The sequence below is a fragment of the Carassius carassius genome, chromosome 1, assembly GCF_963082965.1.
Source record: "Carassius carassius chromosome 1, fCarCar2.1, whole genome shotgun sequence".
NCBI lineage: Eukaryota > Metazoa > Chordata > Actinopteri > Cypriniformes > Cyprinidae > Carassius > Carassius carassius.
The window spans coordinates 18,894,660-18,912,420 of record NC_081755.1 but is presented as its reverse complement, the minus strand read 5'-3'; the positions used below and the strand labels follow the sequence as shown (position 1 = coordinate 18,912,420).

The 17,761-nt window shown below is 39.0% G+C and overlaps 1 protein-coding gene across 11 annotated transcripts in view; it reads left to right on the top strand.

Annotated features, from left to right (window-relative positions):
- The window catches only part of LOC132140709 (NACHT, LRR and PYD domains-containing protein 12-like), a 538,723-nt gene that overhangs the window by 484,648 nt on the left and 36,314 nt on the right, over nt 1-17,761 (top strand). The window lies entirely within an intron of this gene.

The window sequence follows — 17,761 nt, the reverse complement described above, 5'->3', positions numbered from 1 at the left end:
TGTCAAAATTTTCCTTTCCTGGGATTTGCACACAATTGCGGTGTCTCAATAACAACCATCAACATAACAGAGAAGAACATGGTAATTGCAAGCCTTGCACATCAGCCAATAGTTCTAATGACAAATAAAAGCGACAGGCCTCAGTTATTAGAAATGTTACTATTTACATACAATTAAAGTAGCCTGTGATCCAACAAATAAACACAAATAAAGTAAAACAGAGAAAATCTCAGACTAAAATACCTATGTTTGCTTAATGGGAGAAGTTACATTTCCCCTCCAACACCATCTTTTTGACATCCGGCTTGACAGCTCTCAGGCTTATGCGCAAGCAGTCCTCCAAAGACTGGTTTGACAGTCGGTTCCTCTCATACGTTTTTATAGAGTTCATTTTTGTGAACGCTGCTTCACAGGTGTATGTTGATCCGAACATGGTGAGCACATACATGGCCAATGTCTTCAGTGTTTTATACTCTTGGGGACAAGCCACCCAAAAGGCGCTCAAGCTTTCAGAACCATGGTGAGCTGCCTTCATGTCACCAGCTGCCTGGATGTCAATCAGTTCACTTTGAATAGCCACCTCATCCAGGGGCATCACCTTCCTCACATTAGCGGAGAATTCTCCACCTGGGCTGATAGTGAACGGTCACACACAAATCCAATGACATCCCTGGAAATGGCAAAGTCATCAAATCTGGCAGATAAATTTTCCCTCAGCTGTGTGATAAATGTCTTCATGTTCTCTGTGACCTTGCTGTGACCCACTGTCTTAAGTGTGATAAAGTGTAGCACCCTCCCCGACAACAAATCTTCGTGGAAAAGATCAAGTTTGTTTCCAAAGGCATCAAGTTTTTCCACCATATTCACCACAGTTTTTTCTTTCCCCTGTAGTTGTAAATTTAGTACGTTCAAATGAGAAAATATGTCTGTTAAAAATGCAACGTTGCACATGTATTCTGTGTCTTGAATGATGCACAGGTGGTCAGCTGCCACTTTTGATTGACTTTGCATTAAAAAATCCACAACTTGATCCCGGAGTTCAACGAAACGCTCCAGTGCTTTGCCCTTACTGAGCCAGCGCACGTCGTTGTGGAGTAAGAGGTCATCATAAGAGCCTTCAGATTCATGCACAAATTTTCGGAATAAACGGTGCTTGAATTCCCCCTGATGAAGTTTATTATTTTCATTGTTTTGTCCATAACCTCTTTAAGATCGCCACTTAATTTTGCGCACAGCACGCTTTGGTGAATGAGACAGTGAAGTGCGTTAATGCTGGGAGCGACAGCCTTAATTCTGCTCACTACTCCCGTTTCTGCCAATCATGGCAGGAGCACCATCTGTGACAACCAGGTTGACTTTTTCAAATGACAGTCCATGCTTTTGAAATAGTTCCTCCAGCTTACCAAAGATAATAGCGCCAGTGGTCAGGCCCTCCAGTGGAATCAAGGCCAGCAGCTCCTCTTTTAAATTTTTGCCATTAAAATATCTGACGAAAATGGACATTTGGGAAATGTCAATATTGCCGGTGGACTCCTCAATAGCCAGCGATAGGTATCTGGCTTCTTTGATCTCATCAATTACAAGTCGCTGGACATCCTCTGCCAAAACATGGACACGACGAACAGCAGTTTTAGCAGACAGAGGTATCTGCTTAACAGACACAATTATTCTGTCCGTAGATTTGTCAGTGGCAAGTTCCTCCAGAACACCCATCATGCACTCCTTAAAAGGTTCATAGTTCAGTGGTGCCTGGGGCAGAAGAGGGGAGGGGGGGCAAGTTCGGGAGTGAGTTCAGCTTCCTGACAGCCTGGTGGATGAAGCTGTCCTTCAGTCTGCTGGTCCTGGCCTGGAGACTCTGCAGTCTCCTCCCTGATGGTAGCAGGCTGAAGAAGCTGTGTGATGGGTGAGTGGGATCACCTGTGATGCAGAGGGCTTTGCGGGTGAGACGTGTTCCATAAATGTCCTGGAGGGAGGGGAGAGAGACACCAATGATCTTCTCAGCTGCTCTCACTATGCGTTGCAGAGTCTTTCAGCAGGACGCGTTGCAGGCGCCATACCACACAGTGATGCAGCTCGTCAGGATGCTCTCGATGGTGCCTCTGTAGAAGGTGTACATGATGGGGGCTGAGGCTCTGGCTCTCATCAGTTTGCGGAGAAAGAAGAGACGCTGTTGTGATTTCTTGGCCTGTGCTGCGGTGTTTTCAGTCCAGGAGAGGTCCTCTGTGATGTGCACACCCAGGAACTTGGTGCTACTCACTCTCTCCACAGTCACACCGTTGATGGTCAGAGGAACGTGCTGAGTTTGTGCTCTCCTGAAGACTACAACAATCTCCTTTGTCTTCTCCATGTTCAGAGAGAGATTGTTGTCACTGCACCATCTGGCCAGGCCACTCACCTCGCTCCTGTAGTTTGTCTCATCTTTGTTGCTAATGAGACCCACCACAGTCGTGTCATCTGCAAACTTAATAAAGAGGTTGGAGTTGTATGATGGTGTGCAGTCATGGGTCAGCAGAGTGAAGAGGAGGGGGCTAAGCACACATCCTTGGGGGGCCCAGTGTTCAGTGTGATGGTGCTGGATGTGTTGCTGCCGACCTGTAATGCCTGAGGTCTTCCAGTCAGAAAGTCCAACAGCCAGTTGCACAGCGAAGTGTTGAGCCCCAGCTGAATCAGTTTGTAAATGAGCTGTTGAGAGATGATTGTCTTGAATGCTGAACTGAAGTCTATGAACAGCATTTTGACATATGAGTCCTTTTTGTCCAGATGTGTGAGTGCTGAGTGGAAGGTAGTGGCGATGGCATCATCGGTTGACCGATATGCAAACTGGAAGGGGTCCAGGGAGGGGGGGAGGGCAGACTTGATGTGGTGCATGACTAGCCGTTCAAAGCACTTCATGAGGATGGGGGTAAGTGCAACAGGACAGTAGTCATTGAAGCAGGATGGAGATGGCTTCTTCGGAACTGAAATGATGGTGGTAGTTTTGAAACATGTGGAAACAACAGCCTGAAGAGCCAGTCCAAAATGTTATTACCTCGTGTTGGAAAGTTGATGTGCTGGTGTATTTTTGGAAACGCACGCTTTAGGTCAGCATGGTTGAAATCCCCAGCTATGATGAGAAAAGCATCGGGGTGTGCTGTCTGCTGCTCACTGATGTGCTGGTACAGTTCATTTAGTGCGTCGTTCCTGTTGGGGAATGTACACCGAAATGAGCAGTATAGCAGTATATTCCCTCGGCAGATAGAACGGCCAGCACTTAATAATCATAAACTACACCAGGGGTGAGCAGTGTTTGCAGATCACAACAGTATCGCGGCACCACGCGTCATTGATCTAAACACAAAGCCGGCCGCCGCGGGAGAAAAAAAAAAAGGAGAGCTCTGTCCGCTCGATAGCACGTCAGCTGTTTGAGCTGAATAGGGCAGTCTGGAACGCTGTTGCTGAGCCATGTTTCCGTGAACACAAAAACACAACAGTCACTTACAGTCCTCTGAGTTGAGCGTAGTAATCGAATGTAGTCAAGTTTATTGTCCAACGAGCGTACGTTGGCCAGTACGATGGTGGGGATAGATGGCTTGTGTGGGTTAGCCGTTAGCCTAGCCTGGATATCTCCGCGCTTACCCCTTTTCTGCTTCCTCTCACGCCGCTTGTGGCGCCTCTGCTGTGGGCGAGATGCAGTAGTGGGGGTCGGTGATGGTGAAGGCCTCCGTAGCAGACCGAGATCCCGCAACTGTTCCACGTGCGCGGAGTTTAACTGTAAAAATGCGGTTCTGCCGACATCAAGCAGAAACTCGCAACTGTATTTGTGCTTACAGACAGGTAGACGCCACGACAACGTACAAAAACACTGCGACTCACAAGACAAGAAACACGAAAACACCGTTTTGTCTGGACAGAGAGAAGCTGCTGCGTGTGGACGCGCCGCCATCTTGGTTGAACCCATCATAGTTGATGACCCCTGCACTACAGTGTCAAATCATCTGAACGCAGTGTCAGTTTTTCTTCATAAATAGAACAAGGCATCAGTTCACTGATGGGGATCGTGTCCAGTGTAGACAACATCACTGGGCTCTATTTTCTTCTGTCGAATCAATGCCACTCGTGTCCGGTGTAGACCTGGCATGCGTTTTTTAATGGGTTACGTTATAGCCCTGCTTGTTTTTAATGTTTTTATTAAATATCTGTTTTGACTGTATGGTCATACCATCTTATTATTTACTGCCATGCGACCTACAAAAGTAAAGTTTGGCAATCAGAGCAACGACTAACACTGCTTCAGGCTTTTATTGGCGGATATGCTCTGCTTTGCTGCCGCGGTCGTCTTGATTTCATCGGGTGAAACATCTCTCACTCGGCATCAGAGTCTGTGAGCAGAGCGGAGCAGCTACAACTTCTCCTCCGCACTCAGAGAATCGATCAGCTCCGCGCTCAGTGATACCAGAAACACCGCTCCACCTTCACTCCATGCCAAAATAATTCATTATTTTTGAAATGTTATGTTCACAATGTAGCCTATAAATATATAAAAAATAATAATAAAAAAATAACAGGAGCGTTTCAACGTGGCTTAGGCTATTGTGTGTAAACTTTTTTTCCCTACCACATGCCAACCTACAGTAGGTGGCCATCCAAAATGCTGGTTCTACTGCCACACGTACGGCTGACATGGCGTCTGTAAAGTGCATTTGCAGCTTTTGACCGCTGAGTGGCGCTTTAACCACAAGTTATCAAACAAGCGCATCAAAGCACATTTTCGTAAATAGCCGTCAGTTTTGCCTCACTGATGTGTTACATTTGACGCCTTCAGTCATGGAAAATGAAAGAAAAACACTATAGTTAAAATATTTCATATATTCAATATCATAAACACAGGACAAGATGGTAACCTGTCCGTTGTGCCAATAGATGGTATGCACATGAGATTGCCTTGATGTTGAGAGTGGGAGCTATACTTCAGTATTAGGAAAGATGCAAATTTCGGGACACATCGTCAGTAGTGTACCTTTAAATCAGGTGGTGTTTCAGCCTTTCAACACTAGACACCCTCATCAAAGGTGGCCAGCTACAGGGTGATCAAACCTGAGCTTGTGTCCCATGCCCAATTATGAAAGTTTCCTAGTTGTTTACTCAACCCATGGGACTATTCAAGGCTGGAAACGTCCTCTTCTCTGAGTCAAACTGACTTTTTACCCTGTTCGCGCTTCTCATGGATGATTGTGCTCTGGATTCTCAAGTGGGTTAGGTGATTTATTAGGTCATATAGATACTCTTTGAGTCCAACAAGGGTCCTTTCTTTTAATCCATATCCACTGGCTGCTTCTTTTGGCCGCTTCGGAGATCGATCTAATTGTCTGTCGCAGTGCCTGTCCATGGATGCCAAGGTCTTTCAGCAGTTTGATGGAAGATGAAGCCACAAAACCTCTGCATCCCACTTCAACCGGATAGACTTTTGCTATCCATCCTTGTTGTTGAGCATCTGCTGCCAGTTCTATGTAGCACAGCTTCTTGCGTTCATATGCCTCACTCGTTGAGCTCTCCCATGGGACTGTAAGCTCAGTGATATAAACAGATTTCGATGAAGGGGACAAAAGAACCATATCTGGCCTAAGTGTAGTAGCTGCAATCTCAGGTAGAAAAATCAATTGCTTGCCTACATCGACCAGCATCTTCCAATCCCAAGCTATAGAAAGCTGTCCAGTTTTTGATTTAATAGGGGAATGATTGGACTTTTTCTGTCCCTCTCGGATGAAGGTTGGGGCCGTTACGCAATTGGTTGCTCTCAGGGGCAAGGAGTTGATGGTGTTCCGCTGGCTCTCATAGATTCTGCCAAACTCTTAAGAACCTGGTTATGTCTCCAGGTATAACGACCTTGTGTGAGGCTGGTTTTACAACCGACCAAGATGTGCTTAAGAGTCGCGTGAGTTGGACAGAGGGCACAGGTTGGGTCCACACCATACCACTGGTTGAGGTTTTTTGGAGATGGGAGCACATCATACGTGGCTCTGATGATGAAGCTGATGTTACTTGCCTCCATTTCCCAGAGCTCCCTCCAGCTAAGCTTTCTCCTCTCCAGGCCTTGCCACCTCGACCATTGTCCCTGCTTGGCAAGAGAGACAGCTTTTGCACTTCTTTCCGCCTCCTCCTGATGACGTGCCTCCTCGACCACCATTTTCCTCCTCTCTGATGTTGAGGCCTTAGTCCAAGTTGGCTTATTTGACCGAGGCCTCCTCTTCCCAACTGGATGTGCCCCACTATGTCCCTGTGTTTCAGAGCTGACGTAGCTTGTTGCACCGCATCAGATGATGTCCATTTCCGTCCAGTTAACAGGGGTGGAACGGCATTGCTGATGGTCTTGTCTCTGGAATCCTTTAAAGTCATCTGGAGTCTTACCTTAGAGCACTTGTACTCTTTGGTGAGACTTGTGATAGGCAGTTCAAGGACCCCTTTACCGTAGAGACTGATGTTAGTCAGGCAGCGTGGGACACCGAGCCATTTCTTCACATATGAAGTCATGGTTCGCTCCATCTTCTCCACTATTGTTATCAGGAGCTGTAAACATTACCCGAGGGAGAAGTCCAAACTGAAGGCACCAGAGCTTGAGCTTCCCTGGCAGTAGGGTGTTATTGATGTCTTCCAGACTGTCTGTAATGTCTTTTCTTACTTGCACTTGGTCTTTATCCCCTAGGCTTGCGTTGTACCATCTACCCAGGCTTTTGACAGGTTGCTCAGACACTGTTGGTATTGGGTCATCACCAATGCAGAACGTCACATCTTTAAGCTGTCCCTTAACTATTGAGATGCTTCGTGACTTGTTCGGTTTAACCCTTTCGAGTCGATTAACGCGGATACGCGTTTTGAGTCATTTTCTCCTGATAACCCCGAAAAGACCTTAAATTACACTTTCAGTTTTAATCGTACAGATAAGAGCAATACATCAATCGAATCTGTAAAGGGTCTACTTTTTTTTGGATACAGACATAATAACAACAAAACTTTGTGCACTTATAAAATAAAGATAACAAACAAGGTGTGCTGTCTGCAGCCTTTGTCTGCGCTTATCTTCATTTACAAACAAGTCATTAAAATGAACTGTAACTCCGCGAATACTCAATGAAAATACATGGGGGAGATATCTATAGAAAGCTTGACATGTCTATTTTTAAACTAAACAAGTGCCGCCGAAAACAGATATTCTGTGATAAAGTAATCCATATGAAAACAACGCGATGTCTGTTTTTCAAGTCTCCCTTCATTATATCTAATGTGACCACGCCCCCGCGCTGAACGCGCTATTCAGATTCAAACTGAAGCGCGCGGCTTGAATACGCCCATAACAGAAGAAAAAGCAGCGAGCCTGTTCTTCAAGTGTTTATTTTACTGTTTGCTTCGCGATGAGAGGAATAAGACATAATTCACCCCAAAAAGATGTCATGTGGTTGAGGATTTGAGAAATGGATTTCCTCAGAAAAAAAGAATGCAGCACTTTATTCAGCAGAGATCATAAACATGAGTAAGTCTCTTTTTATTTATTTATATACTTGTACTAGTTTTCACATAACGTGTAAACATTTTACTAGTTAGACTTTTTCCAAATACTTTTTCCAAACTATAATTCCTGACTAAATGTATAGTAATCAAGTGAAACATTATGAAGTTTCAATAACAATATACAATACTATACCATTCAAAAGCTTGATGTAAATAATATAAATGTAACAAATAGATAACTGTCACAAATGTAAAAACATGCTTTTCTTTCAATTTATTCCCCCTAAAAACCCAGAAAAATATTCTCAGCTCTTTTCAACATTAATAATAATGATAATAATAATAACAATAAATGTTTTTTTTGTAGAAAATAAGATTGTTAAAAGGATTCTGAAGGATTGTGTGACTGGAGTAAGGATGCCAAACAATTTGTTTGAAAGTCAGCTTTGATTGTTTCTAATAAACTGTTTAACTGCACCCCCAAGTGGATATTAAATTATGTTGTGGGATAATTAAATATATTCTAAATAAACTACAAACATAAAATTATATAGATTTATTTTGTTCTTGCATTCTTTCTTGTAACTCCTTCCTCTCAGTGGCACAGATGACTGAATGGCTCATTATGCAGCTCATTATGCAGGCCTTTGTCTTCTCAGGTGTAAATCACAATGATATTCATGGTAGTTGACGCCTACTCGCATATGACTTTTACCAACAAAAAGTGTCTTAGAAAATTTAAATCAATATATTGTTCTCTGTGAGTGAGTAAACAAGATGATTTTCACATCATTTAGAAAGAAAAATTCTAGGCTACAAGCTCCAGTTCTCAAAAATCCCGGGAACCATTGTTCTTTATGTGTTTTTTTGCCTTATTGAAGTGTTTTAACATTTTTAGTTTTTCACTAACCACGCATAATATTTTTTTTCTCAAAAACACAATCATGTACATACATGCATTTCTTATATTATTATAGCCCAGTTTGTGCTGATTACAGTGAGATTAGACTTTACCCATTTAGATATTTATAAGAAACTGAAAAAAGCACAAATGTCAGGGCATGACAAAACTTCTCCAGGCCCCAAAAATACCCTTAGACTCCAGAGGGTTAATTTTCATCCAGGCCCACTTGATGGTCTCCTGTAGTTTACGGAGTAGTCGTCTGGTACATGCTGCGGTAGTGGTCAGGGTGGTCATATCATCCATATATGCTCGGATAGGTGGAAGGCGGATCCCGTTCTTAGTTCGCTCCCCTCCCACTACCCATCTTGAGGCCCTCATGAGAACCTCTATGGCCATAGTAAAGGCCAGGGGTGAGATTGTACATCCTGCCATGATGCCTACTGCCATAACGCACTGCCATATATTTAATATTTAATATTCACAGATGAAAGTTTGGTACTTATGAAGTTATGTGCATTTCTTAGAACGAATTCAAGCAGGATAAATGTCAAGCCTGTGCCTGAGCCTGTGCTTATATTTTCTCTAAGAAAATATCTAGTGATCTCTAGATTTTACACATTTAAAAGGTGTGCAGTATTATTTATATTACATGAATTATGTGTTATATTATTCAAAAGAAATGGTGGTTTACTTTGCATCGGAGCATTAAAAGTGGTAGCCTATTTTAGGGGGGGTAGGCTACATGGATTAATATGCAAAATGTCAATTTTTTTCATATATTACGCCTATATTTTAACTTATATTTTAAAATTCCTTTAATAAAACAACATGCATTTTTGTTATTCGTTACCTGTCCTTTATTTTGACAGATAACTTCTTGGGAAAAAGACATTTGTCTGTACACTGATTAAGAAATTGTTTCATGTTTAGTAAAATGTGAAGCATTGTATAATTTTGTTCCCATTATTTATACCTAATTAGCCTAAAACTAGAAACGAAAAAATTTAATTAACTCAAGTTCTCTCATTATAATCAACAAAATACACACAATGGGAAAAACGAGCTTCATTAATTGATAACTTAAGTGAGTTTAAAGGGAGCCTTCTTTACTTGCTTATAGGGCTGGGCGTTAGCATATGGCCTAAAAAAATCCCAGATTCTTTGACAAAATCCAATTTATGATTTATATCGAGTTTAAAATCAATATTCAAATGACAAAGAAATTTTTCAAAACAAGTTTTAATATATTTCTTTATCATTCATTTACCAGTCAAATTTATAACTGAGACAAGACGATTAAAAAAACAATAATGTTATTACCTTAATGCTGGAAAGACCTTTTGTTTTATTTTATTATAATTTTTTTTGTTAATACTAGCCCATCATGCATCTAACCATCCACTCAGTGTTAAAGAGCTGTTCAGATTAAAACTGTCAGCTCCGCAGTGAGTCAGTGTCATGGACATAGTACAGAGCAAGTGTAAATATATTTTCTCGTCCGTATTTCCATCTCGTTATGCTCCTGGTTTAGTTTTTTTTTTTTTTCTTATATAACTTATTTGTAAATAGAGCAGTCTCTGTCTGCGTGCCCCACTGTGCTTAAGTCTGTCTAAACTTGATGACAACACACTACAGTGTCAAATCATCTGAACGTAGTGTCAGTTTTTCTTCATAAATAGAACAAGGCATCTGTTCACTGATGGGGATCGTGTCCAGTGTAGACAGCATCACTGGGTTATTTTGTTGGATCGCTCCACTCGTGTCCGTTGAAGACCTGGCGTGCGTTTTTTAATTGGTTATGTTACAGCCCTGTTTGACATAATTGACATAAATATATACATAAATCTTTACAGAGAAAGTCAAATGTATTGACAAGTTTGTTTTAAATACCAAAGACAAACTTTACCATCCAGACGATGCTTTTAAATGACACAACACAGAATTATAACAAAATAAAAGGAAATTTAACACATTTGTGTCAAACGTTATTGTATGACTATTTATACAAGATATAGCTATGCTATTATTACTGTTTTTCTTAAATATATAGTTTTGAACGTTCGCAATTTACTTATGACCATATATTCACCATAGACTGTATAACAACAGATATCCACGCAGCATTACACTGGGTTCTGGTGAGGCACATGAATGACAAGTTTGTTTTTAATACCAAAGACAAACTTTACCATCCAGGCGATGCTTTTAAATGACACAACACAGATTTATAACAAAATAAAAGGAAATTTAACACATTTGTGTCAAACGTTATTGTATGACTATTTATACAAGATATAGCTATGCTATTATTACTATTATTCTTAAATATATAGTTTTGAACGTTCGCAATTAACTTATGACCATATATTCACCATAAACTGTAAAAAAACAGATATCCACGCAGCATTACACTGGGTTCTGGTGAGGCACATGAATGACTAATGTTACTTCAGAAAACTGAAAGTTTGTAAAGAGTTTGTAAAGTTAACTTCAGAACTTCATCTGAACTGTAGACTGTAAAAAATCATCTGAAACAAGCTTGTGTCAGCGATATCAAATATAACGTTATGCGCTCCAAAAAAAAACTGAAGGAGGTGCTCATCTATGGTGCCCATTAGATTCCCTTAGAACATGCAGAAAAGAGACAGTTCGAGTAGTAATCTTGTTTGTTCCCTAATTTTTCATCGATGTATATTCTGACGGATGTCTTTACGCTGTCAGGTTTAAAGCAGTTCCTTTGTATTTTTATAGTTCCCTTTCAGTCGGTCACTGTCGACGCCACGTCGGAGACCGATGCAAAATGGGATATCACTTCGATAGACCAATCTACTTCGAGTGTAAACTAAACGAGCCAATGCACATTGGCATGCAATTATTGCATCCAGCTGCCACTGATGACAGCGTGAATATAAGAAGACAGCAGGTGCAATGTATACCAGCTTTTCGCTTCCGAGCCGAGCATTAGTATCGAAATTAGATATTAAGACTTGATTATTTAAATTTAATATAAACCTCTGATTAGTTAAATAATGACAAATGAACGACTAGAACTAGAAAAATCTTATGTGGGGGCAGACCATTTTTTTAGAGTGTATAACCAGTACAGTCCTATCTAAACCTGCTCAGCAAGTATGAAACCCTCACAAGACACTGTCTATATGAAAGAACAAGAGATTCACACCTTTATCTCGACCCTCACAAGCTATACAGAACTTCCCCCAAAAAACTCAACCCCCTCCAGCTGAACTGAATTCTGTCTATTTATTTTGCTCTGAGGAACGGTGTGTTGTCATGTTACTGGGCTGAAACATGCCTGCACTCAGGAGCCCTACTCTTTTTATTCATTATTTTCTCGCGACCCATATTAATATTAATAATAGTAATAATAACAAATTATCAATTGATAATTAATCATTATTTTACGAAATTGTTATTTGTGAACGTAGCGTTTGCGGAAGGCTTTAAGACCAAGCGGAATCCTCCGTCAGCTGCTCCCGCCTCACAACGCACGGGACTCTGCTTACTGACCCAGCTTCACCGTCTGTGGTTTGACTTTACAAAATCAGATTGAGGTGAATACAATTTATTGATCATGGGACCAACATTTAGCAAGGCAGGAAAACATTCAGTCTGCCTGAAGGAAGACGTATTTCATTGTAAGTTAATGTTGTTAAATAGAGAGAGAGAGAGAGAGAGAGAGAGAGAGAAACCTAGTCTAGGGCTATTCTTAAACTTGGAGCTCATTATATTGAAGTACAAATCCAAACACCAGAAACAAGATACACTCTATCTGTTCTTTCATTGAAAAGTTAGCATTTTTTTTATTCACAGGCTATATGGTTGAAATAATATTTTAGTTCACAACTTTAAGTTCCATTGTTTAAAAAAAAATGCTTTATTGGCTAATGTTTAATAGACCTTCAGTTGTTATGCTTTAAAATCCAATGCCATTTGTAATTTCACAGTATTTTCATCTCCTAAATCACTAACCTTTAAAGTCACAATTCTATGATGGTCAAATTCACCTACATAAATAGGTGAAGCTAAACAAATAATTGGATCGCCCCTTATTTTTTCACTTATTTTCTTAAAGAATAAACACATATTTTATACAAGCATAAACATGATAACATATTACTAATTCATAGAAATAAACCTTTTATTTATTTTTTGCATGTTAAATAGCCTAAATGAACTTGTGTTAACAATATAATTAGAACTAACAATATAGTTGATTTTTATTTTTTAATGAACAATTCCTGTATAAAATGGACAGGAAACTTTTATATCAAACATTTTTTAAATTGTCCACAGCTGAGCAATGTCGAGGCCGATCTGTGCCAAAGAGAATGCAAAATAATGTGGAAAAAACCCTGGATAGCCTAGATTACGTCCAGACTCTGTTCCTAAGTATATAATAATTAGAATTACTGTTAAACTGTTAACCCACAGTAACAAATTTTAACGGATTAATCGGCTATATTTGGTTGCTGCATGTTTTTTTTTTATTCACAGGCTATATGGTTGAAATAATATTTTAGTTCACAACTTTAAGTTCCATTGTTTAAAAAAAAATGCTTTATTGGCTAATGTTTAATAGACCTTCAGTTGTTATGCTTTAAAATCCAATGCCATTTGTAATTTCACAGTATTTTCATCTCCTAAATCACTAACCTTTAAAGTCACAATTCTATGATGGTCAAATTCACCTACATAAATAGGTGAAGCTAAACAAATAATTGGATCGCCCCTTATTTTTTCACTTATTTTCTTAAAGAATAAACACATATTTTATACAAGCATAAACATGATAACATATTACTAATTCATAGAAATAAACCTTTTATTTATTTTTTGCATGTTAAATAGCCTAAATGAACTTGTGTTAACAATATAATTAGAACTAACAATATAGTTGATTTTTATTTTTTAATGAACAATTCCTGTATAAAATGGACAGGAAACTTTTATATCAAACATTTTTTAAATTGTCCACAGCTGAGCAATGTCGAGGCCGATCTGTGCCAAAGAGAATGCAAAATAATGTGGAAAAAACCCTGGATAGCCTAGATTACGTCCAGACTCTGTTCCTAAGTATATAATAATTAGAATTACTGTTAAACTGTTAACCCACAGTAACAAATTTTAACGGATTAATCGGCTATATTTGGTTGCTGCATGTTTTTTTTTTCTTTTTTTAAACACGCTAGAAAATAAATTAAGTTTGTGAGAGGAAAAAAATAGTCATGTATAAGTTGCATTTTATTACATTTAGAAATAATAACAGCTGGCCTAATAATGTTATAATGTACCAACAGGATATTTTTAGTTCCCTTCACTTTACAACAAATCCTTTTAAATTTAACAAATTTATCAGAACAAAACAAGGATTAAAAATATATAATTCTAATGGATAAATATAATTGCAGTATATAATAATATAGGCTTAGCTATAAACAAAAATAATAATAATATTAATAATTTAAAGCGAAACATTTGGTAGGGTTGGGTTCTCTCATTCTCTCACTCGGGAGAAATCCAAACGTTTCCATATTCGTGAAATTTCAACTATTGTTCATGAGGTAAAGTAGACTTTGTGGTTCACTCGTGTTTCAGTATCGACGGAAAAAAATCATAATGAGCAATTGCCAAAGTGGACCGCTGCTCGCGCCGAATGGCTAGGCTGCTGTTTCCAATGAATATGTGCCCAAGGCACCAGCGCGATCAAACAGCTGAAACAGAAAATACTCAATTTTTGTTCACACATAAGGCATAATTCAAAGATGCAAAGTGTTAGCAGTTTGAAAAATCAAGAATAATAACAGAGTTAATAATAATTATTGCTAAATGCTGGATCGTTCTCATTTTGCTCTGCATATGGAACCTGAAGATTTTTTTTTAACGAAGAATGAACCAAAATGAAATGAAAACATTTGGCTTTTTATCCGTGTATATACAACCCGAATTCCGGAAAAGTTGGGACGTTTTTTAAATTTTAATAAAATGAAAACTAAAAGACTTTCAAATCACATGAGCCAATATTTTATTCACAATAGAACATAGATAACATAGCAAATGTTTAAACTGAGAAAGTTTACAATTTTATGCACAAAATGAGCTCATTTCAATTTTGATTTCTGCTACAGGTCTCAAAATAGTTGGGACGGGGCATGTTTACCATGGTGTAGCATCTCCTTTTCTTTTCAAAACAGTTTGAAGATGTCTGGGCATTGAGGCTATGAGTTGCTGGAGTTTTGCTGTTGGAATTTGGTCCCATTCTTGCCTTATATAGATTTCCAGCTGCTGAAGAGTTCGTGGTCGTCTTTGACGTATTTTTCGTTTAATGATGCGCCAAATGTTCTCTATAGGTGAAAGATCTGGACTGCAGGCAGGCCAGGTTAGCACCCGGACTCTTCTACGACGAAGCCATGCTGTTGCTATAGCTGCAGTATGTGGTTTTGCATTGTCCTGCTGAAATAAACAAGGCCTTCCCTGAAATAGACGTTGTTTGGAGGGAAGCATATGTTGCTCTAAAACCTTTATATACCTTTCAGCATTCACAGAGCCTTCCAAAACATGCAAGCTGCTCATACCGTATGCACTTATGCACCCCCATACCATCAGAGATGCTGGCTTTTGAACTGAACGCTGATAACATGCTGGAAGGTCTCCCTCCTCTTTAGCCCGGAGGACACGGCGTCCGTGATTTCCAACAAGAATGTCAAATTTGGACTCGTCTGACCATAAAACACTATTCCACTTTGAAATAGTCCATTTTAAATGAGCCTTGGCCCACAGGACACGACGGCGCTTCTGGACCATGTTCACATATGGCTTCCTTTTTGCATGATAGAGCTTTAGTTGGCATCTGCTGATGGCACGGCGGATTGTGTTTACCGACAGTGGTTTCTGAAAGTATTCCTGGGCCCATTTAGTAATGTCATTGACACAATCATGCCGATGAGTGATGCAGTGTCGTCTGAGAGCCCAAAGACCACGGGCATCCAATAAAGGTCTCCGGCCTTTTCCCTTACGCACAGAGATTTCTCCAGTTTCTCTGAATCTTTTGATGATGTTATGCACTGTAAATGATGAGATTTGCAAAGCCTTTGCAATTTGACGTTGAGGAACATTGTTTTTAAAGTTTTCCACAATTTTTTTACGCAGTCTTTCACAGATTGGAGAGCCTCTGCCCATCTTTACTTCTGAGAGACTCTGCTTCTCTAAGACAAAGCTTTTATAGCTAATCATGTTACAGACCTGATATCAATTAACTTAATTTATCACTAGATGTTCTCCCAGCTGAATCTTTTCAAAACTGCTTGCTTTTTTAGCCATTTGTTGCCCCTGTGCCAACTTTTTTGAGACCTGTAGCAGGCATTAAATTTTAAATGAGCTAATTAAGTGGATAAAAGTGTAAAATTTCTCAGTTTAAACATTTGCTACGTTATCTATGTTCTATTGTGAATAAAATATTGGCTCATGTGATTTGAAATTCCTTTAGTTTTCATTTTATTAAAATTTAAAAAACGTCCCAACTTTTCCGGAATTCGGGTTGTATATATATACAGTACAGACCAAAAGTTTGGACACACCTTCTCATTCAAAGAGTTTTCTTTATTTTCATGACTATGAAAATACTGAGAGTCATACTAAGAGTCATACTGAAGGCATCAAGGGCTATTTGACCAAGAAGGAGAGTGATGGGGTGCTGCGCCAGATGACCTGGCCTCCACAGTCACCGGACCTGAACCCGATCGAGATGGTTTAGGGGTGAGCTGGACCGCAGACAGAAGGCAAAAGGGCCAAGTACTAAGCATCTCTCGGGGAACTCCTTCAAGGCTGTTGGAAGACCATTTCAGGTGACTACCTCTTGAAGCTCATCAAGAGAATGCCAAGAGTGTGCAAAGCAGTAATCAAAGCAAAAGGTGGCTACTTTGAAGAACCTAGAATATGACATATTTTCAGTTGTTTCACACTTTTTTGTTATGTATATAATTCCATATATAATTCCACATGTGTTAATTCATAGTTTTGATGCCTTCAGTGTGAATCTACAATTTTCATAGTCATGAAAATAAAGAAAACTCTTTGAATGAGAAGGTGTGTCCAAACTTTTGGTCTGTACTGTATGTATATATATATATATATATATATATATATATATATATATATATATATATAGGCCTTATATTTAATTACTGTTTAATAACAATAGCATGCATATGATCCTTTGTGTAAAGGTCTTGAAATTAACTCACTGTAATTTTTTTAATGTTTTTTAACGATGTTACAATGTTATATCATAATGTTATTGTTGTTTTACTTCCTCCTTTTATCTCATTTTACAATTATATTTATTTTGCAATCCGTCCCTTTGCACCACCTGGCAGTAGTTTCGCAAATGATTTTAACACACGTCTGACTTGCAATTAATGGCAGCACACGCGGCGGTAATACCCATTTTGGTCGTCAACCTACTGTATGTTAAATCATGCAACAACACGCTAGCGATGTGTTATGCTAGAAAGACATTAAAACATAGCAAAAGGCTATATCATTCTAGGAGCATGCTACCAACATATTAAATAATGCTAGCAACATTTGATATCACCAGAATCTTCAGAAAACCACACAGTTAATAGAAATCTCAAGCCAGTTCATGTATTATCAAAGTAAACTTCTTTCAGTAAATTGTTAGGAGCAGAGTTAATTCCTTCATATCATAACATACACATCAGCATTCAACAATATATACATGATCCTTTGTGTAAAGGTCTTGAAATGAACTCACTGTAATTTTTTTTTAATGTTTTTTAACGATGTTACAATGTTATATCATAATGTTATTGTTGTTTTACTTCCTCCTTTTATCTCATTTTACAATTATATTTATTTTGCAATCCGTCCCTTTGCGCCACCTGGCGGTAGTTTCGCAAATGATTTTAACACACGTCTGACTTGCAATTAATGGCGGCACACGCGGCGGTAATACCCATTTTGGTCGTCAACCTACTGTATGTTAAATCATGCAACAACACGCTAGCGATGTGTTATGCTAGAAAGACATTAAAACATAGCAAAAGGCTATATCATTCTAGGAGCATGCTATCAACATATTAAATAATGCTAGCCACATTTGATATCACCAGAATCTTCAGAAAACCACACAGTTAACAGAAATCTCAAGCCAGTTCATGTATTATCAAAGTAAACTTCTTTCAGTGAATTGTTCAGAGCAGAGTTAATTCCTTCATATCATAACATACACATCAGCATTCAGCAATATATATATATATATATATATATATGTATATATATATATATATATATATATATATAATATGCTGTCAATCAATAAAAATAAAACTAATT